This window comes from Lissotriton vulgaris, chromosome 6, assembly GCF_964263255.1.
Source record: "Lissotriton vulgaris chromosome 6, aLisVul1.2, whole genome shotgun sequence".
Lineage (NCBI taxonomy): Eukaryota > Metazoa > Chordata > Amphibia > Caudata > Salamandridae > Lissotriton > Lissotriton vulgaris.
The window spans coordinates 1,846,308,586-1,846,335,368 of NC_141694.1; the positions used below are offsets into that span (position 1 = coordinate 1,846,308,586).

The 26,783-nt window shown below is 52.9% G+C and overlaps 1 protein-coding gene across 1 annotated transcript in view; it reads left to right on the forward strand.

Annotated features, from left to right (window-relative positions):
* The first annotated feature begins 384 nt into the window (after positions 1-384).
* Positions 385-26,783, forward strand: part of UCN (urocortin) — a 63,349-nt gene continuing 36,950 nt past the window's right edge. Inside the window, exon 1 of the mRNA XM_086925525.1 lies at positions 385-449. The gene's annotated coding sequence lies outside the window, so the exon portion shown is untranslated. The remainder of the gene's footprint in view (positions 450-26,783) is intronic.

Below are 26,783 nucleotides of genomic sequence, written 5' to 3' on the forward strand. Positions count from 1 at the left end.
TGTGCCTTTTCCGGTGACTTCCGCGGGATGTTTAGGGGTCCTTCCCCCACCCCGGTGCGGGCCTCTCTCCCAGCGCTGCCACCAGGCCTGCGTTTCCTTCAGAGGTGTGCGTGGGGGTGTTGGCTTAATGTGAGGCGGGCGGGGGTCTGGTTGTGGTTCGGAGCCAGGCATGGGCTTGATATAGGGGTGGGGGCGGTGCCGGGTTCGAGAGGCACCACCCACCCCCCGCGGTCTCCCGCCCCCCCAGTCCCGGGGTTCCTCTGCCGCCGGTGTCACTCCTTTCATCGACAATCAGTCCATGTCTCGCACTGACGTCAATGGAGTCTTCTTGGAAGTATATAAACATTGGGCGCGGAGCCGCAGCCCCCATCTCACAGGCGCGGGACTGCCCCCCAAGATCCGGATCCGTCCCTCCGGCCCGGGAGCTGCGGACCTACCTCCGTGCAGAGGTAAGTGCCTGTGATCTCCGGGAGTGGAGGCTGAGGGGGGAGCGGGGCTCCTGGGGGTCAGCGGCACCCCCTGCTCGGCCTTAGGGGAGCGGGACGTGCGGCGAGCTCACCTGCTACACGGACAGTGCAAGGGGGAAGGAATCGCGCCCGGTGTGCACGGAAAGTGCGGGAGGAAGTGCTAGTCTCACCTGTGGCGGTGACAGGGGGTCTGCTGGGGGAGCGGGTCTGTGGACCCTTGTGTGTGCATGAGGGGAGAGCACACCTGCTACACGGACAGTGCAAGAGGTGAGGAACCGCGCCGGGTGTGCACGGAAAGTGCGGGAGGAAGTGCTAATCTCACCTGTGGCGATGACAGTTAGGGGGTCTGCTGGGGGGGGGGGGGGAGCTCTGTGGAGCACCTTGTGCGCATGTGCGGCGAGCTACCCTGCTACATGGGCAGTGCACGGGGAAAGGAACCGCGCCGGGCGTGCACGGAAAGTGCGGGAGGAAGTGCTAATCTCACCTGTGGTGGTGACAGTTAGGGGGTCTGCTGGGGGAGCGGGTCTGTGGAGCACTGTGTGTGCATGAGGGGAGAGCACACCTGCTACACGGACGGTGCAAGAGGCGAGGAACCGCGCCGGGTGTGCACGGAAAGTGCAGGACGAAGTGCAAATCGCACCTGTGGTGGTGACAGCGGAGCACAGTGTGTGTGCGCGCGGGTCTTGACTATTGTACGAACAGTGCAAAGCTGCAGGAACCGCTGCAGAAGGCCCGCAGGGTGTGCAGAAACTGTGCAAAGGGGAGTGTAAGTCTCAGCTGTGGCTGTGACAGGGGTGCGCTGACTCTGTGGAGCCCCATGGGTGCATGCGGGGGGGGGGGGGGGGGGTGGAGGGGGGCACACCTGCTAAACAGACAGTGCACGGAGGAAGGAACCGCGCCGGGCGTGCACGGAAAGTGCGAGACGAAATGCAGGCACTGTATGTGCATGGGGGTTCTTGCCTTCTGTACGGACACTGCAAGGCTGCAGAACCGCTCAATGGCTGCAGACTTCCTGATTGGTCTGCAGGAAGTGTGGGAGCGGGAATGCAAGTCGCCCCTGTAGCTGGGACAGTTAGAGGGGTCTGCTGGGGGCCTCTGGGGAGCACAGTGTGTGCATGCATGGAGTGTCTCTCTCTGTACGGACACCACAGGCTGCAGGAACCGCTCAATGGCTGCTGGTTCCATGGTAAATGTAAATGTAGTTGAGCTTATATAGCGCACAGCTACCCGCAGTGGGTGTCCCGGCGCTTGCTTAGGGAACCCGTCCTGATATTCCCCTGTGTGATAGCCCCAGCGGTGAGTCTGCAGGGAGTGTGAGATTGGGACGCAAGTCGCCCCTGTAGCCGGGACAGTTAGAGGGGTCTGCTGGGGGCCTCTGTGGAGCCCCGTGTGTGCATGCATGGAGTGTCTCTCTCTGTACGGACACCACAGGCTGCAGGAACCGCTCCAAAGCTGCAGGTTCCATGGTGAGTCTGCAGGGAGTGTGTGCTTGTGTGTGGGGGGGGGGGGAGAGCCTCCCCTGTAGCTGGGACAGTTAGAGGGGTCTGCTGGGGGCCTCTGTGGAGCCCCGTGTGTGCACGCATGGAGTGTCTCTCTCTGTACGGACACCACAGGCTGCAGGAACCGCTCAATGGCTGCTGGTTTCCTGATGTGTCTGCAGGGAGTGTGTGCTTGGGGGGGGGCGGGGGGGGGGATCTCCCCTGTAGCTGGGACAGTTAGAGGGGTCTGCTGGGGGCTCTGGGGAGCACCGTGTGTGCACGCATGGAGTGTCTCTCTCTGTACGGACACCACAGGCTGCAGGAACCGCTCCAAAGCTGCAGGTTCCCTGCAGGGTCTTCTGGGGCTATGTAAGGGGGATGCAAGTCTGACAGTGAGGGGTACATGTGTGGGGGTGGTCAGTGCGCCACATGCTCAGCTCATTAAAGCACCCTGCGTGCATAGGGTCTCGCCTGCAGGAACAGTGCAGGTGCGCAGGGGCGGTGGGTGAAGGAGCGCCCTGAAGCCCGTGACGCAACAGGTAAAGCGCTCGCCCATGCTCTGCTCATCAGCGGCTCAGGTCACGGTGGTGCCGGATCCGGGGCTCTAAGGAATCCTGCTACGGATGCTGCAAGTGGTCCAAACACTGGGCCGTATGGGAAACAGCCTGCCTCCAGGGACCCCTTCAGTCTGACCCTGTGCCTCATGGGAACAGTCCAGCCCGAACTGCCAAGCCAAGCCTTCCCTGGACCGGAATCAAGCATCCTGGGACCGGTTTCTGGCTCTCAGCCATCTTCAGCCAGGGTAGCTTTACTCCAGTGGCGTAGTGAGCACGGGACCCACGTCTGGGCATATCCTTCCCACATAGGGCGAACAGCAAAACACACGAGATGATGGACGGAATGTTGCACAGTCGCAAAACATTCACCCCCAGTCACAGGTCAAGCTATCCTGGCTGATGACGGTGCCAGAAACCGGTCCTTGGATGCTTGATTCCGGTCTAGGAAAGACATGGCTTGGTAGTTCGGACTGGACTGTTCCCATGAGGCGCAGGGTCAGACTGATTTGCATATGGCCATGTCTGAACTGGGGTGGTGTGGAGTGCACAAAAAAGATGGATTTAGGCCCAGATCTCTGTACTGGGGTGAATGTATGACATTGTTCTGCATTCTGTCCATCAACTGTTGTTATAACAAATAACATAACTCTCAGGAATGTGTGACGTGGGCTCACCTAATGCTCAGACAGTTCAATGTGCTCACAAGAGAGCAAGGGGTGCAGGAACAGTGCAAGGGGTGCAGGAACCGTTCAAGGGGTGCAGGAACCGTTCAAGGGGTGCAGGAACCGTTCAAGGGTGGCAGGAACCGTTCAAGGGGTGGCAGGAACCGTTCAAGGGGTGCAGGAACCGTTCAAGGGGTGCAGGAACCGTTCAAGGGGTGCAGGAACCGTTCAAGGGTGCAGGAACCGTTCAAGGGTGGCAGGAACCGTTCAAGGGGTGCAGGAACCGTTCAAGGGTGGCAGGAACCGTTCAAGGGGTGCAGGAACCGTTCAAGGGTGGCAGGAACCGTTCAAGGGGTGCAGGAACCGTTCAAGGGGTACAGGAACCGTTCAAGGGTGGCAGGAACCGTTCAAGGGGTGCAGGAACCGTTCAAGGGTGCAGGAACCGTTCAAGGGTGGCAGGAACTGTTCAAGGGGTGCAGGAACCGTTCAAGGGGTGCAGGAACCGTTCAAGGGTGGCAGGAACCGTTCAAGGGGTGCAGGAACAGTGCAAGGGGTGCAGGAACCGTTCAAGGGTGCAGGAACCGTTCAAGGGGTGCAGAAACCGTTCAAGGGTGGCAGGAACAGTGCAAGGGGTGCAGGAACCGTTCAAGGGTGCAGGAACCGTTCAAGGGGTGCAGGAACCGTTCAAGGGTGGCAGGAACCGTTCAAGGGGTGCAGGAACCGTTCAAGGGTGCAGGAACCGTTCAAGGGTGGCAGGAACTGTTCAAGGGGTGCAGGAACCGTTCAAGGGTGGCAGGAACTGTTCAAGGGGTGCAGGAACCGTTCAAGGGGTGCAGGAACAGTGCAAGGGGTGCAGGAACCGTTCAAGGGTGCAGGAACCGTTCAAGGGTGGCAGGAACCGTTCAAGGGGTGCATGAACCGTTCAAGGGGTGCAGGAACCGTTCAAGGGTGGCAGGAACCGTTCAAGGGGTGCATGAACCGTTCAAGGGGTGCAGGAACCGTTCAAGGGGTGCAGGAACCGTTCAAGGGGTGCAGGAACCGTTCAAGAGCAGTAGTGGCAGACTGGGGGTGCTGGCTGGAGTGTGTGAGTCTGTAGCACACTGAAGTCCGTAACGCAGCACCCAGGCATGTGTGACGTGGGCCCATCTAATGCTCGACAGTTCAATGTGCTCACAAGAGTGCAAGGGGTGCAGGAACAGTGCAAGGGGTGCACGAAACGTACAAGGGGTGCAGGAACCGTTCAAGAGCTGCAGCGACAGCTTAGAGGCTGCAGGAACATAGTGCAAGCAGCTGGCAGAGTGCAAGGAGCAAGAATGACTTTTACATTATTCGGCAGCTCTGGTGACAGTGAAAGGTGTGAGATTGTAGCACATTGACACCTGTCACTCAGCGCTCATGCATGTGCAATGGGGGTTCCATCTACTTCTCAGGCAGTGCAGTTGGTGCACCAGAGTGCAAGGGGTGCAGGAACAGTGCAAGGGAAGCAAGACACGTCCAAGAGCTGCAAAGACTATGTAGGGGCCGAGCAAAGGCTGCACGAACAGTGCAAGGGGTGCAAGGAAGTGTAGGGACTCCAGGACCCGTGCACAGGCTGCAGGAACAGTGCAAAGGGTGCAAGATCAGTGCAAGGGAAGCAAGGCACGTCCAAGAGCTGCAAAGACTATGTAGGGGCCGCATGGGCCGAGCAAAGGCTGCACAAACAGTGCAAGGTGTGCAAGGGAGTGTAGGGACTCCAGGATCCGTGCACAGGCTGCAGGAACAGTGCATAGGGTGCAGGGTCAGTGCAAGGGCTGAAAGATCAGTGCAAGGGCTGAAGGGTCAGTGCAAGGGCTGCAGAAACAGTGCAAGGGAAGAAAGACACGTCCAAGAGCTGCAAAGACTATGTAGGGGTCGCAGGGGCCGTGCAAAGGCTGCACGAACAGTGCAAGGAAGTGTAGGGACTCCAGGACCCGTGCACAGGATGCAGGAACAGTGCAAAGGGTGCAGGATCAGTGCAAGGGAAGCAAAACACGTCCAAGAGAGGCAAAGGCAGTCAAGAGCAACAAGAACAGCTCAAATGTTGCAAGGAAGTGTAAAGAACCCAGGACTCGTGAAAAGGCTGCAGGAACAGTGCAAGGACTGCAGGATCAGTGCAAGGGCTGCAGGAACAGTGCAAGGGCTGCAGGACCAGTGCAAGGGCTGCCGGATCAGTGCAAGGGCTCCAGGATCAGTGCAAGGGCTGCCGGATCAGTGCAAGGGCTGCAGGATCAGTGCAGGGCTGCAGGATCAGTGCAAGGGCTTCAGGATCAGTGCAAGGGCTTCAGGATCAGTGCAAGGGCTGAAGAACCAGTGTAAGGGCTTCAGGATCAGTGCAAGGGCTGCAGGACCAGTGCAAGGGCTGCAGGAACAGTGCAAGGGCTGCAGGATCAGTGCAAGGGCTGCAGGATCAGTGCAAGGGCTCCAGGATCAGTGCAAGGGCTCCAGGATCAGTGCAAGGGCTGCAGGAACAGTGCAAGGGCTGCAGGAAAAGCCATGGGGCAGTTATGAAAACAGAGAGCTAGGGGTCACCAGCACAATCTGTCGCACTTGTGCAAGCGTTGAGAGTGCCATCTGATGCCCCAAGAGTGCAGGAGGCACAGAGACAGCTGCATTGGAGCTGGGGGTAGTGCCTGCTGCAGGAAAAGCACCAGGAGGCTCGTCTCTGCCAGCCTGGATGGTGCAATGGCTTCCAACAATGGGCCTCTTGCCTGCGCAGGGGGCGCGCCCCCGCCCTTAGGGACGGTGCACCGGTCTCAGGATCCGGGCAGTGCCGGCCGCATTGGGCACGCTTCTACCCATGGGGACAGTGCACCGGTCTAGGGGTCTGGATAGTGCCTGCAGCAGGGGCACACCTCCACCCTTAGGGGGAGTGCACCGGTCTAGGGGTCTGGATAGTGCCTGCAGCAGGGGCACACCTCCACCCTTAGGGGGAGTGCACCGGTCTCAAGAGTGGTCTCAGGGTCTAGGTAGTGTCTGGTGCAGGGGGCACGCATCCGCCCGTAAGGACTATGTACCCGGTCTCAAGATCTGGGCCGTGCCTGCCGCGCAGGGGATGTGCCACCATCCTTAGGGGCAGTGCAACGTCCTCAGGATCTGGGGAGTGCCTGCTGCAGGGGGACACGCTTCCGCCCTTAGGGACAGTGCATGTTTCATCGCCTTTGCGAATCCTCAGGGTTAAACTTGGCTGTGTCAAACCGAGAGGTCGCTCTGCTGGTGATATTTTCGACCCAGCAGGGCTCTTGACCTGGGTTGTAAGCCTCGGGGAAGGGGTGTTCACACCGAGAAACTGGAGTGAATGATCAAATAACAGAATCCAAATGTAGTGTGCAGGTAACGGGCAGAAGAACCGTGAAAATCGTCCGTACAGGAACACAGTGACCCGGGAGGACTCTGCTTCACTGCAGAGGCGGCCTTAGGCATGTGCAAGCTGTGCACCTGCACAGGGCCACCAAACCCCAGGGGCCACCAGGCATATATATATATATCCTTAATATAATAATCCTCTGAGGATGGATACATATTTGCGTGGCGGCCCTTGGCAGGGATTTGGCGGCCACCGGCTCTGTTCCTCTTCCAAACACCCTGACCCCCCCCCCCCTCTTCACTGGCCTCCGTGCTCCGCCCCGCCAGTATTTCCTCTTCCGGGGCCCCCTACCTACGCTCCCTGCCCAGGGCCTCCATGAGCCTAGAGCCGCCCCTGTTCACTGCAGCACCCATGTGAATCAGATATTAAAGAAAACATTGGGATCTTTACTGAGATCGGACACGGCTCCCAGGATCAATATATCCTTATACCGGCTTTTAGAACCGCACGATTTTCACGGTTCTTCTGCCCGTTACCTGCACACTACATTTGGATTCTGTTATTTGATCATTCACTCCAGTTTCTCGGTGTGAACACCACTTCCCTGAGGCTTACAACCCAGGTCAAGGGCCCTGCTGGGTCGGAAATATCACCAGCAGAGAGACTTCTCGGTTTGACACAGCCAAGTTTAGCCCGGAGGATCCGCAAAGGCGATGAAACACGTGTCGGCTGGCTGTTTAACGTATTAAAGGATTCCATTGGACTACTTTCTCATCAGGTCACTTTGCTCTAATTGTTCAAGTTGCATTACTGTTTGCAAAAAAGGTTTTACTAATCTTATGTGTGTACATAGGACCCTCCTGTTATGCATTTATTGGTAGTTTTATCTACTAATTTTGAGTGGTTTTAAGGGGTTTCCACTCACCCAGTTGCCCCACCACTTTATAGCGCGCTTTTCATTGATGCGTATACTTAAGGCAGCGCACCCTTTGCTTTTCTGACACTCCAAACCTTGCAGAATTTGTCCTTAGGGACAGTGCACCCATCTCAGGATCTGGGCGCGCGGCCGCAGGGGATGTGCCTCGATCTTTAGGGGAGTGCACAGGTCTCAGGATCTGGGCACTGCCTGCTGCAGGGGGCACACCTTCGCCATGCAGGAGAAGTGTGCCCCGCCTTCTACAGGGTGGGGGTTCAGCAATCGAAGGAACTGTGTGAGGGCTGCGAGGTTAGTGCAAGGCAATGTAGGAAGGGTGAAGCACAGGGCGCCTCGCTGCATTAAGAGTACAGAGGGTACGGGGGCTCCCAAGGATTTGTGGTAAGTGCAGGTTCTATTGTGGGGAGTAGTGATGGGAACCGTGCTCGCGCTCGTGCCAGGAGTCGTGCAAGGGCCGTAGGGGTCGCAGTGTCAGCTCCTACAGTCTGAGTGAAACGAGGAGGGTTCCAGCTTGCAGGACGCGTTCAAAGAACAGCGGTGATCTCGCCCCTGGGTGAAACGTTAAAGGCCAGCTGCACGAACAGTGCAAGGCCTGTAGGAAACGTGCAAGAGCTGCAGGAAACGTGCAAGGCCTGTAGGAAACGTGCAAGGCCTGTAGGAAACGCGCAAGAGCTGCACGAACAGTGCAAGGCCTGTAGGAAACGTGCAAGAGCTGCAGGAAACGTGCAAGGCCTGTAGGAAACGTGCAAGGCCTGTAGGAAACGCGCAAGAACTGCACGAACAGTGCAAGGCCTGTAGGAAACGTGCAAGAGCTGCAGGAAACGTGCAAGGCCTGTAGGAAACGTGCAAGGCCTGTAGGAAACGCGCAAGAGCTGCACGAACAGTGCAAGGCCTGTAGGAAACGTGCAAGAGCTGCAGGAAACGTGCAAGGCCTGTAGGAAACGTGCAAGGCCTGTAGGAAACGTGCAAGAGCTGCAGGAAACGTGCAAGGCCTGTAGGAAACGTGCAAGAGCTGCAGGAAACGTGCAAGGCCTGTAGGAAACGTGCAAGGCCTGTAGGAAACGTGCAAGAGCTGCACGAACAGTGCAAGGCCTGTAGGAAACGTGCAAGAGCTGCAGGAAACGTGCAAGGCCTGTAGGAAACGTGCAAGAGCTGCACGAACAGTGTAAGGCCTGTAGGAAACGTGCAAGAGCTGCAGGAAACGTGCAAGGCCTGTAGGAAACGTGCAAGAGCTGCAGGAAACGTGCAAGGCCTGTAGGAAACGTGCAAGAGCTGCAGGAAACGTGCAAGGCCTGTAGGAAACGTGCAAGGCCTGTAGGAAACGTGCAAGAGCTGCAGGAAACGTGCAAGGCCTGTAGGAAACGTGCAAGAGCTGCAGGAAACCTGCAAGGCCTGTAGGAAACGTGCAAGAGCTGCAGGAAACGTGCAAGGCCTGTAGAAAACGTTCAAGAGCTGCAGAAAACGTGCAAGGGCTGCACGAAGAGTGCAAGGCCTGTAAGAAACGTGCAAGAGCTGCAGGAAACATGCAAGGGCTGCAGGAAACGTGCAAGAGCTGCAGGAAACCTGCAAGGGCTGCAGGAACCGTGCAGCAGCTGCACGAACAGTGCAAGGGCTGCAGGAACCGTGCAGCAGCTGCACGAACAGTGCAAGGGCTGCAGGAACCGTGCAGCAGCTGCACGAACAGTGCAAGGCTGAGAGACTCCTCGCCAGGAACACGGACGGCACAAGTGCAGCTTTAGCACTGCAAGGGTGACCTGATAGAGTAACCGTGCTTGGTCTGTAGGAACGGTGCAAGGGTCGCAGAGAGAGTGCATCGGCGTATTTCGCCTGCGGTTGAAGTAGTGTAAGAGACTCAGGGATTCGTGAAACGAACTCCAACTGCTGCAGGAAAAGAGCAACAAAGAATGGAGTTTCGCGTAACAGCAGTTGCGGGAGCTGCAGGAGCGGTATACAAGGTATGCGGAAAGTGCTGCAGAAATAGTGAAAGGACTGTGCGATTGGTGCAAGGAAGAGGCCTCGCCCTGCGTGGCTACGGGGACTATGCAAGGGTGGACTTCTCACCAGCTGCAGGAAGAGCGCAAGAGCTGCAGGTGCAGGTGCAATGCAAGAGGGAGCGGCAAAGTGCAGGAAAAGTGCAAGGGTTGCGGCATAAAAGTGCAAGAAAGGCCGAGGCATTGGTTGCGGAACTTGCAGTGCCATTGCATACTGGGACAGCGCGAGGAGGGGCCATCTGAGGTTCTTCCGGGACACTTCAAGGGGTGATGGGTGTCTGACCGCAGCATGAACAGTGCGAGTGGAAATGGGGAGTCACGCGCTGCCAGCGCAATGCAAGAGCCGCACGCGGCGGCCGCACCCCTGGGGTCAGAAGAGTGGCGCGTGACTGTGACAGGGGGGGGGGGGGGCACGGGCTCCGGTGAGATCTGATGCAGGGAAAGGGTGCTCGGAGGGCTCCATAGGTGGAGGTGGGAGGCGCTGCACGAGGGCTCCATAGGTGGAGGTGGGAGGCGCTGCAGGGGCGCTACGAGGGCTCCATAGGTGGAGGTGCGAGGCGCTGCAGGGGCGCTACGAGGGCTCCACAGGGGAGCCTGGGAGGCGCCGCACGAGCGCTACGAGGGCTGTACAGGTGGAGGGGGGAGGCGCTGCACGAGGGCTCTACAGGTGGAGGGGGGAGGCGCTGCATGAGTGCTAGGAGGGCTCCATAGGTGGAGCGTGGAAGGAGCTGCAGGGGCGCTATGAGGCTCCATAGGGGAGCCTGGGAGGCGCCGCACGAGCGCTACGAGGGCTCTACAGGTGGAGGGGGGAGGCGCTGCACGAGCGCTACGAGGGCTCCATAGGTGGAGCCTGGGAGGCGCTGCACGAGCGCTACGAGGGCTCCATAGGTGGAGCCTGGGAGGCGCTGCACGAGCGCTACGAGGGCTCTACAGGTGGAGCCTGGGAGGCGCCGCACGAGCGCCACGAGGGCTCTACAGGTGGAGGGGGGAGGCGCTGCACGAGCGCTACGAGGGCTCTACAGGTGGAGCCTGGGAGGCGCCGCACGAGCGCTACGAGGGCTCTACAGGTGGAGGGGGGAGGCGCTGCACGAGCGCTACGAGGGCTCCATAGGTGGAGCCTGGGAGGCGCTGCACGAGCGCTACGAGGGCTCCATAGGTGGAGCCTGGGAGGCGCTGCACGAGCGCTACGAGGGCTCTACAGGTGGAGCCTGGGAGGCGCCGCACGAGCGCCACGAGGGCTCTACAGGTGGAGGGGGGAGGCGCTGCACGAGCGCTACGAGGGCTCTACAGGTGGAGCCTGGGAGGCGCCGCACGAGCGCTACGAGGGCTCTACAGGTGGAGGGGGGAGGCGCTGCACGAGCGCTACGAGGGCTCCATAGGTGGAGCCTGGGAGGCGCTGCACGAGCGCTACGAGGGCTCCATAGGTGGAGCCTGGGAGGCGCCGCACGAGCGCCTACGAGGGCTCCACAGGTGGAGGTGGGAGGCGCTGCACGGGCGCTACGAGGGCTCTACAGGTGGAGCCTGGGAGGCGCCGCATGAGCGCTACGAGGGCTCTACAGGTGGAGGGGGGAGGCGCTGCACGAGCGCTACGAGGGCTCCATAGGTGGAGCCTGGGAGGCGCTGCACGAGCGCTACGAGGGCTCCATAGGTGGAGCCTGGGAGGCGCTGCACGAGCGCTACGAGGGCTCTACAGGTGGAGGTGGGAGGCGCTAAGACTATGAGGGCTCCATAGGGGAGCCTGGGAGGCGCTGCACGAACACTACAACGGGTGCAGCAGGAACATTTTTGGTGGGGTTGGGGTCTTTGCCTCTGCCTGATAGTGTCTTAGGTTCTCCAGGAATATTGGAAAGACTGCATGGAAGTGTCCCACCTGCTGAAAGAACTATCCGTGGCCCGCATGAATAGTGCGATGGTATAAAAACAGCACAAAGGGTGCACGGAGGGAAGGGTGCACGGAGGGAAGGGTGCACGGAGGGAATGGTGCACGGAGGGAAGGGTGCACGGAGGGAAGGGAAGGGTGCACGGAGGGAAGGGTGCACGGAGGGAAGGGTGTTGACCTATAACTGACTTAAAGATGGTAGAAGAAGAGTGGGATGCCTTGCGCAGAAACAGTGCAAAGCCTGCCAGAGAAGGAGTGTTAGGTGTATTTGTAAAGCGCCCCATCACTTGGGAGGGTTTCTAGGCGCTGCAGGTGCTGGTGCATGTGCTATTCGAACACCCAGGTCTGCAGCTTCTTGTAGAATGCAAGAAGTGAGAACAAAACTCTGATGTGTAACAGCAGCTCACTGCAGGCTTTAGAAGTGGTGCAGGAGAAGGCCCCACTGGCAGTTCTGGTTCTGTGGATTCGTGGGGTGTGTGCAGGCGTCTTAACATATTATTACAAGTTCCTCAAATGTTACTTTTGGGGCAATTAGCCCCCACCTTCTAGGTGATTCCAAAAGGCTACTACAGGAGTCCATACTGTAGGGGACGGGACCTGACAGACACTTACTCACACCGTCCCCACTAGAGAAGACGAGGAGCCTGATGAAATGTCGAGATCCTATGGGCAGTACATGTCGTGAAACACGTTAGCCCCACGCACCTGACACACATCATTTAGAGCCGGAGAGGGTGTAACCCCCCTCTTCAGACACGACTTTTAAAGGCTTCTGTTTTTAGTGTATGTAGAAACCAAGCTAATAAAATGATCGTGTGGGGCTCCGACAGCTATTTTGAATCCACACACACTCCTCCCATCTCTACTCTTGACACCAGTGCCACCAACACTTCACGTCGGCAAAAAGAGAAGACGTCTGGCAAAGAGCCCCCTTCCGGGCCCGTCCGGCACTGCAGCGCCGGCCCAACGAGGAGCTGCCCGATGATGAAGCATGACACCCACGGGGTGAGTGAGGGCCCGTCGGGCACTGCAGCGCTGGCCCAACGAGGAGCTGCCCGATGATGAAGCATGACACCCACGGGGTGAGTGAGGGCCCGTCGGGCACTGCAGCGCTGGCCCAACGAGGAGCTGCCCGATGATGAAGCATGACACCCTCGGGGTGAGTGAGGGCCCTTGCTCCTAGTTGGAGCTACTCCACATTCATTACCCTCCACACCATTGTAATGTCTGGACACCGGGCTTCCGTGTCTTTCTCACTCCCCACTCCTGAGAAACTGCATACCCTTGGTTCTGCCGCTGCTAAAAGGGGCCATATGCAGGACCTACCAAGCCCCAGTCCCTCCCTCTATGCATAACATTATCTGCCCAGGATCACACCTTTTTGTGAAGGGTGGTAGCTGGGATCACAGCCCAAATATCCTGGCTTTTAGGACAGGAAGTTAACCACTAGGCCAAATCTCGTCCCTTGTGACCAGCAGTAGTGGCGAGCAGGGTCAGGACGTGGGAACCGATGCGGGTTGGGGTGGGTGGGTGCCAGGAGTGCCCTGCGCCTCCCTGCTCAGGACCCGATGTTCCCTGGCACAGCCTGGCACAGGCAGTTGACTAATGGCAGCCGTGGTAGCCCAGGGAGCGCGTGCTCACATCTTCCTCCTTCCCTAAGTACCTCCTCGGGGACAGCTTGATTGCGGGGTGCGCGGGGGGCGGTGGTCCTGTCTGTCACGACTCTGTCAGGATTCTCTGTGCTGGTATGGGGGGCACGTGCCACCCACGCCCCCTCGCCCATCTGTGACTACCAGCCTAGATAGGCTGGCTTCTGTGGATAGGGTCTGCCTGTGTATCTCACAGCGGTGGGGCTAGAAGCAGGTCTTCTGGCTGTAGGCGCTGTCCCAGGAGAGGGAAGGAGCTACATGGGGCCGGACAAGGATTAAATCACACACTTGATGTGTTCTGTCACAAATTTGAAGAGAAATGAGCAAGTCTGCCAGGCCTGGCACAGCTATAGATGCATGTTTAGTGTCATGCATGAGTGATGTAAACCTACAAGCACGCCTGTGCCTGTTCCTGTTTGCTTGGCCTTGACTAGTGTGAAAGTTTACAGAGAACCAGGGGCAGATATACATGTATATCCTGGTGTGTGTAAAGGTAGGCAGAGTGCCATGGCCAGCTCTTTCCATTGCTGAGTGTAGGGAGGGGCAATGAGTCGCGAGGTGAAGCCCCGACTGGCTCGGGATGGCCCCCCTCACCAAACAGCACGTCCCTCTCTGAGCAGCTGCAGGCACGGTTTCTGCCATGCTGTCCTCATGGGCACTGGATATAAACACAGCACGTGATCTCACTGCATAGATCCGAAGTGCGGATCAGGAAACATCGGCAGTGTAAGGATTCAGACCTAGGGTCTGATATATATATATATATATATATATATATATATATATATATATGATGGAATTTATATGGGATACAATTCCCATAGGATATAATAGAATTTACATGAGATACAAATCTCATAGGATATAGTGGAATTTATATGAGATATAATTCCCATAGGATATAATAGAATTTACATGAGATACAAATCTCATAGGATATAGTGGAATTTATATGAGATATAATTCCCATAGGATATAATAGAATTTACATGAGATACAAATCTCATAGGATATAGTGGAATTTATATGAGATATAATTCCCATAGGATATAATGGAATTTACATGAGATACAAATCCCATAGGATATAATGGAGTTTATATGAGATACAAATCCCATAGGATATAATGGAGTTTATATGAGATACAAAGCCCATTGGATATAATGGGATTTATATGAGATACAAATCCCATAGGATATAATGGGGTTTATATGAGATACAAAGCCCATAGGATATAATGGGATTTATATTTCCGGGGACAGGATATCCATCACCGTTGTGACAGAGTAACCCGTCCGCTGAGGTCTAGGCCAGGCCCTCACTGCTGTGGTAATAACATGGGATTTGACCTTCGCACTGCAGTAACAGATGTCTGCATCTGCAATGATTACTACTCTTGCTTCATATCATCATGTTTTATTGGGCCATATGGCATTATGGAGGACACCATTTAAATAAGGTATATTGATACAGTTTGTAATTTTGATTCTTGTTCTTATCCCACACCACAGAATGAATCCTATCTTAGGCTATTATTATCCAAACCTGGGAGTCATTAGGTCACACGCCGAAAGATGAAAGGCTTGGCCAGTCCTTCGAACAATTGCAACTGTGGTCTGTAGTTCTTAGGTTTCCAGGCTGGCAGATTGAGGGACAGGTGGACAGACAGACATACAGATACGTGGATTGAAAGGGGCTGGAGGGACTAATTAACAGAGAGTTGAACATATGGATGGCCTCTGGGTGTAGACATTTCTCCAACGGAAGGAAGGTGATGTAGACAGGCAGATGGATGGATGGATGGATGGATGGATAGATAGATGGATGGATGGATGGATGGATGGATGGATGGATGGAGAGATAGATAGATAGAAAGGTGGACGGATGAATGGATGGGTAGGAATGTAGGAGCAGTTACTGAAGGGTAGATGGACGAAGGAATGAGCAGGAGGATGGACAAGCATTCAGATATATGGTAGAAGGATGATACTTACAGACAGCTGGACAAATTCTTGGATGATGGATGACTGGATGGGTGGGGGATGGGAAAGGACAGATGGACCGGGGGAAGGTGGTGTATTTCCTCCAGTGCGTGTACACAGGTGTGAGTACTCTGAGGTGCAATCAGGCAGAGATACTACTACCAACACAAAAAAACACCAAGCAAAATCTACACCTGCTCAAATCATCACTGCCAGCTCCCCTCTAGTCTCTTCTTTAGCTACCAATGAATCTTGTGACAAGTATGTGAGAGTCTTTTTTTAAAAAGACAGACCTCTTTTTTGTGTAGGGCGTGAGGAATCCTACATTATCAGAGTTAAGTTCTTCTAACTATTGTACCTGGGCTTCCTCTCTGCTTGATTGGCACACATGGCTTTGAAAGATGAGGGCGGCCATTGAGTAACAATACTTCTTCCTCCCCTTATGAAGAAGATGTCATGTCACGTGACGCGTGTGCAGCCAATGATGTGCATATATAAAGGAGATGGCAGCTCATCGGACGGGTGAGTCTTGCCGTGGGCATAGACAGAGGTTTAGAGTCAAGAGCCAGGTGTGTGCTGCCTATGGTGTATTAATATAGCCTTATGGCCCGCTGACGAGGTCTATACTGGTTGTTAAAGGCCGTGAACATGAGTTATAGCCCGAGCCGCAGGTGAGGGCCTATAATAAGGGTGAGGGCCTTTAACAACTGGTATAGCTAGATTCAGGGGGGCTGTAAGGTTATTAGAACAGTCCACGCACTAAGGGCGGAATGCTCTACATTAAAAAGGGAGAACCAGAAAGACAAACATTGGAATGTTGGAGCGCCGGGCTTCTACCAGCCATTATAAGCCCGGAGCTACTCCATTGGCTTCAGTGGAGCGCTCAAAATTCCAATGTTCTAATATAGGAGATCAGAGGGGGAGTGCAAGGGCCACCTGCACTGTTTCCAAAGGCACTCCGGTAGGAGAGTGAGCTCCTGTATTATATTATCTTCTCTAGGTAGTAGAGGTATTAAACAAACGTAGTCAGTGGTAATCCTTTTTGGAATCCATTTAATCGATAAGTCACATATTACATCATAGTGACTGGTTTGCAGAACAGTACATTGATTTTATTTCTTAATGACATCCATTAATCAATGAATTATCCCTATGCATTTCGGGACTGAGCCCTTCGTCAGGGGATAGCGATGGATCTGAAAATAAACATACTGGTGTCAGGAAGGGGAGCTCGCAACCACGAGGGATATATTGCGGTCAGAGAAGCAAAACGAAACAAACCAAGCGTGTTACACACGAAAAGGGAATGGTGGAAATGACAAGTTCTCGAGTTAGTCAGGTCTGTGATGGGAAAGATTAATGGTCGATAACGTGAGGGTTAACGAAAACACCCATTGAGTGCAAAATAAACTGTGTGGAAAACAAAGCAGGCTGGCAAAACGGAATGATCACCCGTGTGTAATACCCGACAATTGTGTGCACTGAGAAATAATTAGAGTGCGCTAAGTTAGAAAACACGAGTGTGATGGTCAAAGGGTGAAAATACGCTTACCAGATGTCTGGTGTTGCGCCACACAACATGCGAGGCTGCCGAGGGTCGGTGTTCGGTTTGATGAGCACGGAAGTAAATACGCGGTGTGGGAAATAGTAGACAGACTAACGTGAGTGTTAGTAACCATGCAAAACATGCCGGTGATGAAACTATCGCAAATTTGAAAAAATAAAAAAGTGACAAAGGCCATGGCCTAGTGTTTGAATAAGCATTGAGAATAATAATGTAATGAATCAAACAAAGTAAAAACACGAATATATCTATGCATACGAACATAAACAACATGGGCCAGTAGCGGCGGCCATCTTAGACTGGTCAATTGCAATAACTGATGAATGAAGGTACCATCAAAAAACATCAAAGCAGGGCCAATGATATGCATCATGGTGGTGAAAAAGTATTAAGGCTGGGAAAAAGTACGTCTAGGGGGAGCAGTGAAAGAGAAAGTGAAAGAATGGTGATGGTAAAAAAGAACCAAGGATAGAGGAGAACGTAGATAAAGAAATAAACAAACAGTTGGGGAAGTAGGAAGGGAAACGGAATGTAAAGGCGTAATAGACATATAAGAATGGATGAGATAATGGATATAAAACAAGAATAGAGGATATTGACGCTAAAATAAGGTAAACATGTAAGAATGGGAAGCAGGATTAGAAGATATGTACATTGAGACAACGATTCATTATAGGTAACAACTGTATTCAAGTCTGTCATTGAGGCCTTTAGGCTGGCAGGCATCAAGTCTCTTGATCCAAACGGTTTCTCTCTGGAGTAGTATTTTTCTGTTGTCAACGCCTGATCTCAGTGGGACAACCTCTAATACAAGGAGCCTCAGTTGACTCACGTTATGCTGGTATGTGGTAAAGTGAACCGCCAATGGTGCTTTGGTGGATTTATTTCTGATTGTACTTTTGTGCTCGGTCAAGCGAACTTTAATTTTTCTTTCAGTTTTGCCTACATAAGGCAATCCGCTGGGACACTTGAGTTAATATACTACATTCTTAGAGTCACAGGTAGCGTTAGTCCGTAGTTTAATGGCTTTCCCTGATGATGGATGGTTCAAGGTACCACACAGTTTATTTTGCACTCAATGGGTGTTTTCGTTAACCCTCACGTTATCGACCATTAATCTTTCCCATCACAGACCTGACTAACTCGAGAACTTGTCATTTCCACCATTCCCTTTTCGTGTGTAACACGCTTGGTTTGTTTCGTTTTGCTTCTCTGACCGCAATATATCCCTCGTGGTTGCGAGCTCCCCTTCCTGACACCAGTATGTTTATTTTCAGATCCATCGCTATCCCCTGACGAAGGGCTCAGTCCCGAAATGCATAGGGATAATTCATTGATTAATGGATGTCATTAAGAAATAAAATCAATGTACTGTTCTGCAAACCAGTCACTATGATGTAATATGTGACTTATCGATTAAATGGATTCCAAAAAGGATTACCACTGACTACGTTTGTTTAATACCTCTACTACCTAGAGAAGATAATATAATACAGGAGCTCACTCTCCTACCGGAGTGCCTTTGGAAACAGTGCAGGTGGCCCTTGCACTCCCCCTCTGTTCACTATAATCACTAGTCCCCACCGGCCGGAAGGGACTATTTCCTGGCACCCTAAAATACGAACATCTATCTTACATTATCTACATTTGTGAACATTACTACTACGAGTGCCGCCATCTCTCCACAGCTAATATAGGAGATGCCATTTTACAGATCTGTGTACTGTCTCTGACATAGACAGAGGTTTAGAGTCAAGTGACATGTATGTGTGTGTGTGCATGTGCAGCCTGTGATGTGTGAATATATAAAGCAGGTGTCATTTCATGAGATACTTGTGTGCATTGTCTATAGCAGTGTTTCCCAAACTGTGGGTCACAAATTAGTTTTGGGTGGGCCTCAATGAATGAAGAGGCCTTTAAACACAGTATTGTCATATTTGCTGCCCTTCAAAAACAGAGGTCAAATGTCAGGTTTGCATTCTGCCTAATTGCTGCTTATTTTTTTACATGGGGATAGATGTTTCCAAACTCCTCAACTAGGCAGTCAGAGAAAGGAAAAGAAAGTGAATTAGGCAAGAATCTTGCTGGGGTGCAGAGAGTATGGAAGGAAAGGCTGTAGGATGTCACTTTTTGTAACACAACAAAATGTAAATGCCTGTAAATGGACTGTATGCATGCAGCAATTAGAAAAGCAAAAAGGGAGCATATTTTTTGTAATTCTGAGGTGTGATGTAAACAACAATTTTAATAGGATTAAAACAAATCAAGTCACTTTACTTGATGATGCACAAATGATAAATAGTCACTGAAACCCGATATCCACACATTACCATTTGTGTTCAGTGTAATTTAATCAGTAAATCTGTATGTCTGCGCCAATGTAGTGCCCATTTCAATAGATGAGGTGCTGTCTGTAAATGAGAGGGCCCTGCCACACCATGCTTTAGATACAGTGCAAAATTGCCTGCCTCGTGGACATTAAAGCTAGGTTGGTCGCAAAACGTTCTCTGTCTGAAGCAGTGATGCTCAAAGTATAGCCCAGGGCAGCTTGCAACACTCCTGCTAAACGGCAGCCCTGGGCAGCTTTTTACTTGAGAGAGCACGAACATGCAGAAAGAAGCTAAACAGGCAAGTGTTTATTTGCACGCTAACTGAAGTAAAAGAAAGAAAGAATTGAAAAGAAGCATAAAAGGTGCCCGGCACCACTTAACCTGGTGAATACGTTCATTTTTTAAGGCAACTTGTAGCAAATGTGTAAAAATCTGATTTATGACCCTCTCAGGTTTCGCGCCGGGACACTCTCTGGAGTAGCCGAGCGTGCTACAAATGCATATAACAATAACAATAAAGTCTCTTCAAAATTCCCCCCAAATTGTTTTTATTAACATGCAGAAGTTTTCACCTTAGTACTTCAGATTATTTCAGTGTATATAGAAGATTTTTTTTTAAGTGATATTTTTCAAAAATGAACGTAAAAACAGTCATGCCTCCTCTCACCCAATAGTGAACTAAGATTCAGAAAAGGGGGTGGTGATGAATAGAGTGTCTGAATTAAGCAGACCACTCTTACCCAGTCCAAAGATCAGGGTTGATCCATCACCGTTATTTAGCTCACTGCACCATCCCAGCTCAGAACCTGGCTATATGCAAATCAGTCTGTCCCTGGCCCAGTGCACCATGGGAACAGGGCAGACTAAACTACCAAGCCAATTCTTCACCAGAAATGAGACAAGCTTCCGGGGACCGGTTTCTGGCATTTCAGCCGTCGTCGGCCCGGCTTGCTTGAATCTTGATGGTGCAGTGAGCAAGGGACTCATGTCTGAGTATACCCTGCCACACCTATAGTGGCCAAAATCGATTCAGAAAAGGGGGTGGTGATGAACAGAGTGTCTGAATTAAGCAGACCACTCATACCCAGTCCAAAGATCAGGGCTTGATCCATCCCCGTTATTTAGCTCACTGCACCATCCCAGCTCAGAACCTGGCTATATGCAAATCAGTCTGGCCCTGGCCCAGTGCATCATGGGAACAGGGCAGACTAAACTACCAAGCCAATTCTACACCAGAAAGGAGACAAGCTTCCGGGGACCGGTTTCTGGCATTTCAGCCGTCGTCAGCCCGGCTTGCTTGAATCCTGATGGTGCAGTGAGCAAGGTACTCACATCTGAGCATACCCTTCCACGCTTAAGGTGTGTCTGGTCCCTGTGGTATAGACAGAGGTTTAGAGTCATGTGACAGGTGTATCTGCTGCTGTGGTATAGACAGGGGTTTAAGGCCATGTGGCAGGTGTGTCTGCCGCTGGTGGTAGAGACAGGGGTTTAGGGTCATGTGAAAGGTGTGTCTGGTCCCTGTGGTATAAACAGAGGTTTAGAGTCATGCAACAGGTGTATCTGCTGCTGTGGTATAGACAGGGGTTTAAGGCCATGTGGCAGGTGTCCCTGCTGCCGGTGGTATAGACAGGGGTTTAGGGTCATGTGAAAGGTGTGTCTGGTCCCTGTGGTATAGACAGAGGTTTAGAGTCATGCGACAGGTGTATCTGCTGCTGTGGTATAGACAGGGGTTTAAGGCCATGTGGCAGGTGTACCTGCTGCCGGTGGTATAGATAGGGGTTTAGGGTCATATGAAAGGTGTGTCTGGTCCCTGTGGTATAGACAAAGGTTTAGAGTCATGCGACAGGTGTATCTGCTGCTGCGGTATAGACAGGGGTTTAAGGCCATGTGACAGGTGTGCTTGCTGCCGGTGGTATAGACAGGGGTTTAGGGTCATGTGAAAGGTGTGTCTGGTCCCTGTGGTATAGACAGAGGTTTAGAGTCATGCGACAGGTGTATCTGCTGCTGTGGTATAGACACAGGTTTAAGGCCATGTGGCAGGTGTGTCTGCCGCTGGTGGTATAGACAGGGGTTTAGGGTCATGTGAAAGGTGTGTCTGGTCCCTGTGGTATAGACAGAGGTTTAGAGTCATGCAACAGGTGTATCTGCTGCTGTGGTATAGACAGGGGTTTAAGGCCATGTGACAGGTGTGCTTGCTGCCGGTGGTAGAGACAGGAGTTTAGGGTCATGTGAAAGGTGTGTCTGGTCCCTGTGGTATAGACAGAGGTTTAGAGTCATGCGACAGGTGTATCTGCTGCTGTGGTATATACAGGGGTTTAAGGCCATGTGGCAGGTGTGTCTGCCGCTGGTGGTATAGACAGGGGTTTAGGGTCATGTGAAAGGTGTGTCTGGTCCCAGTGGTATAGACAGAGGTTTAGAGTCATGCGACAGGTGTATCTGCTGCTGTGGTATAGACAGGGGTTTAAGACATGTGGCAGGTGTCCCTGCTGCCGGTGGTATAGACAGGGGTTTAGGGTCATGTGAAAGGTGTGTCTGGTCCCTGTGCTATAGACAGAGGTTTAGAGTCATGCGACAGGTGTATCTGCTGCTGTGGTATAGACAGGGGTTTAAGGCCATGTGGCAGGTGTGTCTGCCGCTGGTGGTATAGACAGGGGTTTAGGGTCATGTGAAAGGTGTGTCTGGTCCCTGTGGTATAGACAGAGGTTTAGAGTCATGCGACAGGTGTATCTGCTGCTGTGGTATAGACAGGGGTTTAAGGCCATGTGGCAGGTGTGTCTGCCGCTGGTGGTAGAGACAGGGGTTTAGGGTCATGTGAAAGGTGTGTCTGGTCCCTGTGGTATAGACAGAGGTTTAGAGTCATGCGACAGGTGTATCTGCTGCTGTGGTATAGACAGGGGTTTAAGGCCATGTGGCAGGTGTGTCTGCCGCTGGTGGTATAGACAGGGGTTTAGGGTCATGTGAAGGTGTGTCTGGTCCCTGTGGTATAGACAGAGGTTTAGAGTCATGCGACAGGTGTATCTGCTGCTGTGGTATAGACAGGGGTTTAAGGCCATGTGACAGGTGTGCTTGCTGCCGGTGGTAGAGACAGGAGTTTAGGGTCATGTGAAAGGTGTGTCTGGTCCCTGTGGTATAGACAGAGGTTTAGAGTCATGCGACAGGTGTATCTGCTGCTGTGGTATAGACAGGGGTTTAAGGCCATGTGACAGGTGTGCTTGCTGCCGGTGGTAGAGACAGGAGTTTAGGGTCATGTGAAAGGTGTGTCTGGTCCCTGTGGTATAGACAGAGGTTTAGAGTCATGCGACAGGTGTATCTGCTGCTGTGGTATAGACAGAGGTTTAAGGCCATGTGGCAGGTGTCCCTGCTGCCGGTGGTATAGATAGGGGTTTAGGGTCATGTGAAAGGTGTGTCTGGTCCCTGTGGTATAGACAGAGGTTTAGAGTCATGCGACAGGTGTATCTGCTGCTGTGGTATAGAAAGGGGTTTAAGGCCATGTGGCAGGTGTGTCTGCCGCTGGTGGTATAGACAGGGGTTTAGGGTCATGTGAAAGGTGTGTCTGGTCCCTGTGGTATAGACAGAGGTTTAGAGTCATGCGACAGGTGTATCTGCTGCTGTAGTATAGACAGGGGTTTAAGGCCATGTGGCAGGTGTGTCTGCCGCTGGTGGTAGAGACAGGGGTTTAGGGTCATGTGAAAGGTGTGTCTGGTCCCTGTGGTATAGACAGAGGTTTAGAGTCATGCGACAGGTGTATCTGCTGCTGTGGTATAGACAGGGGTTTAAGGCCATGTGGCAGGTGTCCCTGCTGCCGGTGGTATAGATAGGGGTTTAGGGTCATGTGAAAGGTGTGTCTGGTCCCTGTGGTATAGACAGAGGTTTAGAGTCATGCGACAGGTGTATCTGCTGCTGTGGTATAGACAGGGGTTTAAGGCCATGTGACAGGTGTGCTTGCTGCCGGTGGTATAGACAGGGGTTTAGGGTCATGTGAAAGGTGTGTCTGGTCCCTGTGGTATAGACAGAGGTTTAGAGTCATGCGACAGGTGTATCTGCTGCTGTGGTATAGACACGGGTTTAAGGCCATGTGGCAGGTGTGTCTGCCGCTGGTGGTATAGACAGGGGTTTAGGGTCATGTGAAAGGTGTGTCTGGTCCCTGTGGTATAGACAGAGGTTTAGAGTCATGCAACAGGTGTATCTGCTGCTGTGGTATAGACAGGGGTTTAAGGCCATGTGACAGGTGTGCTTGCTGCCGGTGGTAGAGACAGGAGTTTAGGGTCATGTGCAAGGTGTGTCTGGTCCCTGTGGTATAGACAGAGGTTTAGAGTCATGCGACAGGTGTATCTGCTGCTGTGGTATATACAGGGGTTTAAGGCCATGTGGCAGGTGTGTCTGCCGCTGGTGGTATAGACAGGGGTTTAGGGTCATGTGAAAGGTGTGTCTGGTCCCTGTGGTATAGACAGAGGTTTAGAGTCATGCGACAGGTGTATCTGCTGCTGTAGTAGAGACAGGGGTTTAAGGCCATGTGGCAGGTGTGTCTGCCGCTGGTGGTAGAGACAGGAGTTTAGGGTCATGTGAAAGGTGTGTCTGGTCCCTGTGGTATAGACAGAGGTTTAGAGTCATGCGAAAGGTGTATCTGCTGCTGTAGTATAGACAGGGGTTTAAGGCCATGTGGCAGGTGTGTCTGCCGCTGGTGGTAGAGACAGGAGTTTAGGGTCATGTGAAAGGTGTGTCTGGTCCCTGTGGTATAGACAGAGGTTTAGAGTCATGCGAAAGGTGTATCTGCTGCTGTGGTATAGACAGGGGTTTAAGGCCATGTGACAGGTGTGCTTGCTGCCGGTGGTAGAGACAGGAGTTTAGGGTCATGTGAAAGGTGTGTCTGGTCCCTGTGGTATAGACAGAGGTTTAGAGTCATGCGACAGGTGTATCTGCTGCTGTGGTATAGACAGGGGTTTAAGGCCATGTGGCAGGTGTCCCTGCTGCCGGTGGTATAGATAGGGGTTTAGGGTCATGTGAAAGGTGTGTCTGGTCCCTGTGGTATAGACAGAGGTTTAGAGTCATGCGACAGGTGTATCTGCTGCTGTGGTATAGACAGGGGTTTAAGGCCATGTGGCAGGTGTGCCTGCTGCCGGTGGTATAGACAGGGGTTTAGGGTCATGTGAAAGGTGTGTCTGGTCCCTGTGGTATAGACAGAGGTTTAGAGTCATGCGACAGGTGTATCTGCTGCTGTGGTATAGACAGGGGTTTAAGGCCATGTGGCAGGTGTGCCTGCTGCCGGTGGTATAGACAGGGGTTTAGGGTCATGTGAAAGGTGTGTCTGGTCCCTGTGGTATAGACAGAGGTTTAGAGTCATGCGACAGGTGTATCTGCTGCTGTGGTATAGACAGGGGCTTAAGGCCATGTGGCAGGTGTGTCTGCTGCCGGTGGTATAGATAGGGGTTTAGGGTCATGTGAAAGGTGTGTCTGGTCCCTGTGGTATAGACAGAGGTTTAGAGTCATGCGACAGGTGTATCTGCCGCTGCGGTATAGACAGGGGTTTAAGGCCATGTGACAGGTGTGCTTGCTGCCGGTGGTATAGACAGGGGTTTAGGGTCATGTGAAAGGTGTGTCTGGTCCCTGTGGTATAGACAGAGGTTTAGAGTCATGCGACAGGTGTATCTGCTGCTGTAGTATAGACAGGGGTTTAAGGCCATGTGGCAGGTGTGTCTGCCGCTGGTGGTATAGGCAGGGGTTTAGGGTCATGTGAAAGGTGTGTCTGGTCCCTGTGGTATAGACAGAGGTTTAGAGTCATGCGACAGGTGTATCTGCTGCTGTAGTATAGACAGGGGTTTAAGGCCATGTGGCAGGTGTGTCTGCCGCTGGTGGTATAGACAGGGGTTTAGGGTCATGTGAAAGGTGTGTCTGGTCCCTGTGGTATAGACAGAGGTTTAGAGTCATGCGACAGGTGTATCTGCTGCTGTGGTATAGACAGGGGTTTAAGGCCATGTGACAGGTGTGTCTGCAGCTGGTGGTATAGATAGGGGTTTAGGGTCATGTGAAAGGTGTGTCTGGTCCCTGTGGTATAGACAGAGGTTTAGAGTCATGCGACAGGTGTATCTGCTGCTGTGGTATAGACAGGGGTTTAAGGCCATGTGACAGGTGTGTCTGCAGCTGGTGGTATAGACAGGGGTTTACGGTCATGAGACAGGTGTGCCTGCTGCCAGTGAGATAGACAGGTTTAGGGTCAGGTGATAGGTGTGTCTGCTGCCAGTGCTACAGACAGAGGGTTAGGGTCATGTGACGTGTGTTTGCTGCCGGTGGTATAGGCAAAGGATAGTATGTCCAGTGCTGCTGGAGTGATTGCTTGGAGGGGCTGGTGCGTCTGTGGGGTATTTGAATACTAACAAAATGCCCCTCCCGCTCTACTCTTTCCTGGAGTCCTGGCAGTCTGTGCTCAGTATCCCGGCGGCCCCTGCTCTTCCTGATGGACTGGGGCAGAGAGGAGTCGCAGTCTCACTCGTTCAGTGCTCTGTTGCTTCCCAGGTTGCTTTGCGAGATACAAATTCTTCTACATGCTTAATTAGTATTCAAATCTCCCAGCAGTCCCTACTCCTTCCCGATTTCCTCTCCTCTATTTACCCACCTCACACAGAGGAGGAGGAAAACGAGGAAGATGAGGGGGTAGTAGTAGGTAGTGGAGGAGGAGCAAGAGAGCAAAGAAGAGGTGTGAAGTAGAAGTGAAATGAAGTGAGTGTGCAGAAGAGTAATGTGATTTACCTTCACACACTGGGTCAACGTACAGTGGAAACTGGCATTGGCATATGCTTTTCACATACTGTGGGATTACATGCACATTGGCATGGGAATAGATTCTTAGATGTTGGAAGGTAATGTTGGTAGACATGTCAGTGGATGCTTTTCATCCAGAGGCGTCATCACAGTTAGTGGTGGGCGAAGAATCCTGCTTTGACGGTTGAGTTCGTGGAGATTTGTGCACTCTGTGTTCTGCGGGGATCGTGAAATTCCGCAAAACTCTGCGAAATAACGCGGAGCGGAGTTTTTTCTCTCAAACAACCCACCAACGTGAAGTTCACCAGCACTCACAAAAAAAAAAATCACATGCTGGACCTCCTCCTGGTGAGATTTCTCAATGCGGGTGGTCGCGACAGGTCGCGTCCGCTCGCATCAGGTCGCAACCACTCGTGTTAATAAATATGCCATTTACGTTGAGGATGCTGCCGCTCGAGTAGAACATCTACTCGAACAGCAGAATGAAGCTACACCCTCTTGAACTGTGCATGGTACCGTTCGGACTGATTTTACAGTGTGGGACAACCTCTCAGGGCTAAAAATTAGTACGAGAAGTGCTACTTGCTAAACTTCGCAACTTGCGGAACTCCACGGTGGAGTTTTGCGTCACTTTGCGGAGTTTCGCAGAGCAGAACTCCATGAACTCCGCCCACGGCTAATCACAGTATCTGTAAATAAGCAGGTATTTCTACTATCTGAGGTATTTTTTGTTATTATTCATTTGCAAAGTGACCTAGTTTAGGACACCCCCCGCGCCGCACGGCCACCAGCTGCTGCGTGTGCTTCCCGCCTGCCTGCCTCGCTGCCCCGGCCGCCTCCGTGTGACCACGCCCCCTTCCACCGAGCGGCGTGGTCTCGCTGTGCTCGCCTGACCTGCTGCCGTTCTTTTTCTGTGTCCCCCTCTGCTTGTAGAGCTTTTTGCTCATTTGTATTGTTTTTGACATTGTGAATCTGTACATTTGTTTTGTCGCCTGACTCTCGAATCCCCCTGGTCTTCCCCCTACCTGCTCCCCGCTTCCTGCAACCGCCGCTGACCACGCCCCCTTTCTCTTCTGTACCCTCCCCGCTCCCGCCTCCCAGCTGCTCCGCCCTCCCTCGCACTTCGCCCTCCCTCGCACTTCGCCATATATGGCGACCGTGCGAACGCGCAGCGGTCATGCGCAGCGGAAGCGCCGATTGTGCGCCAAAGGC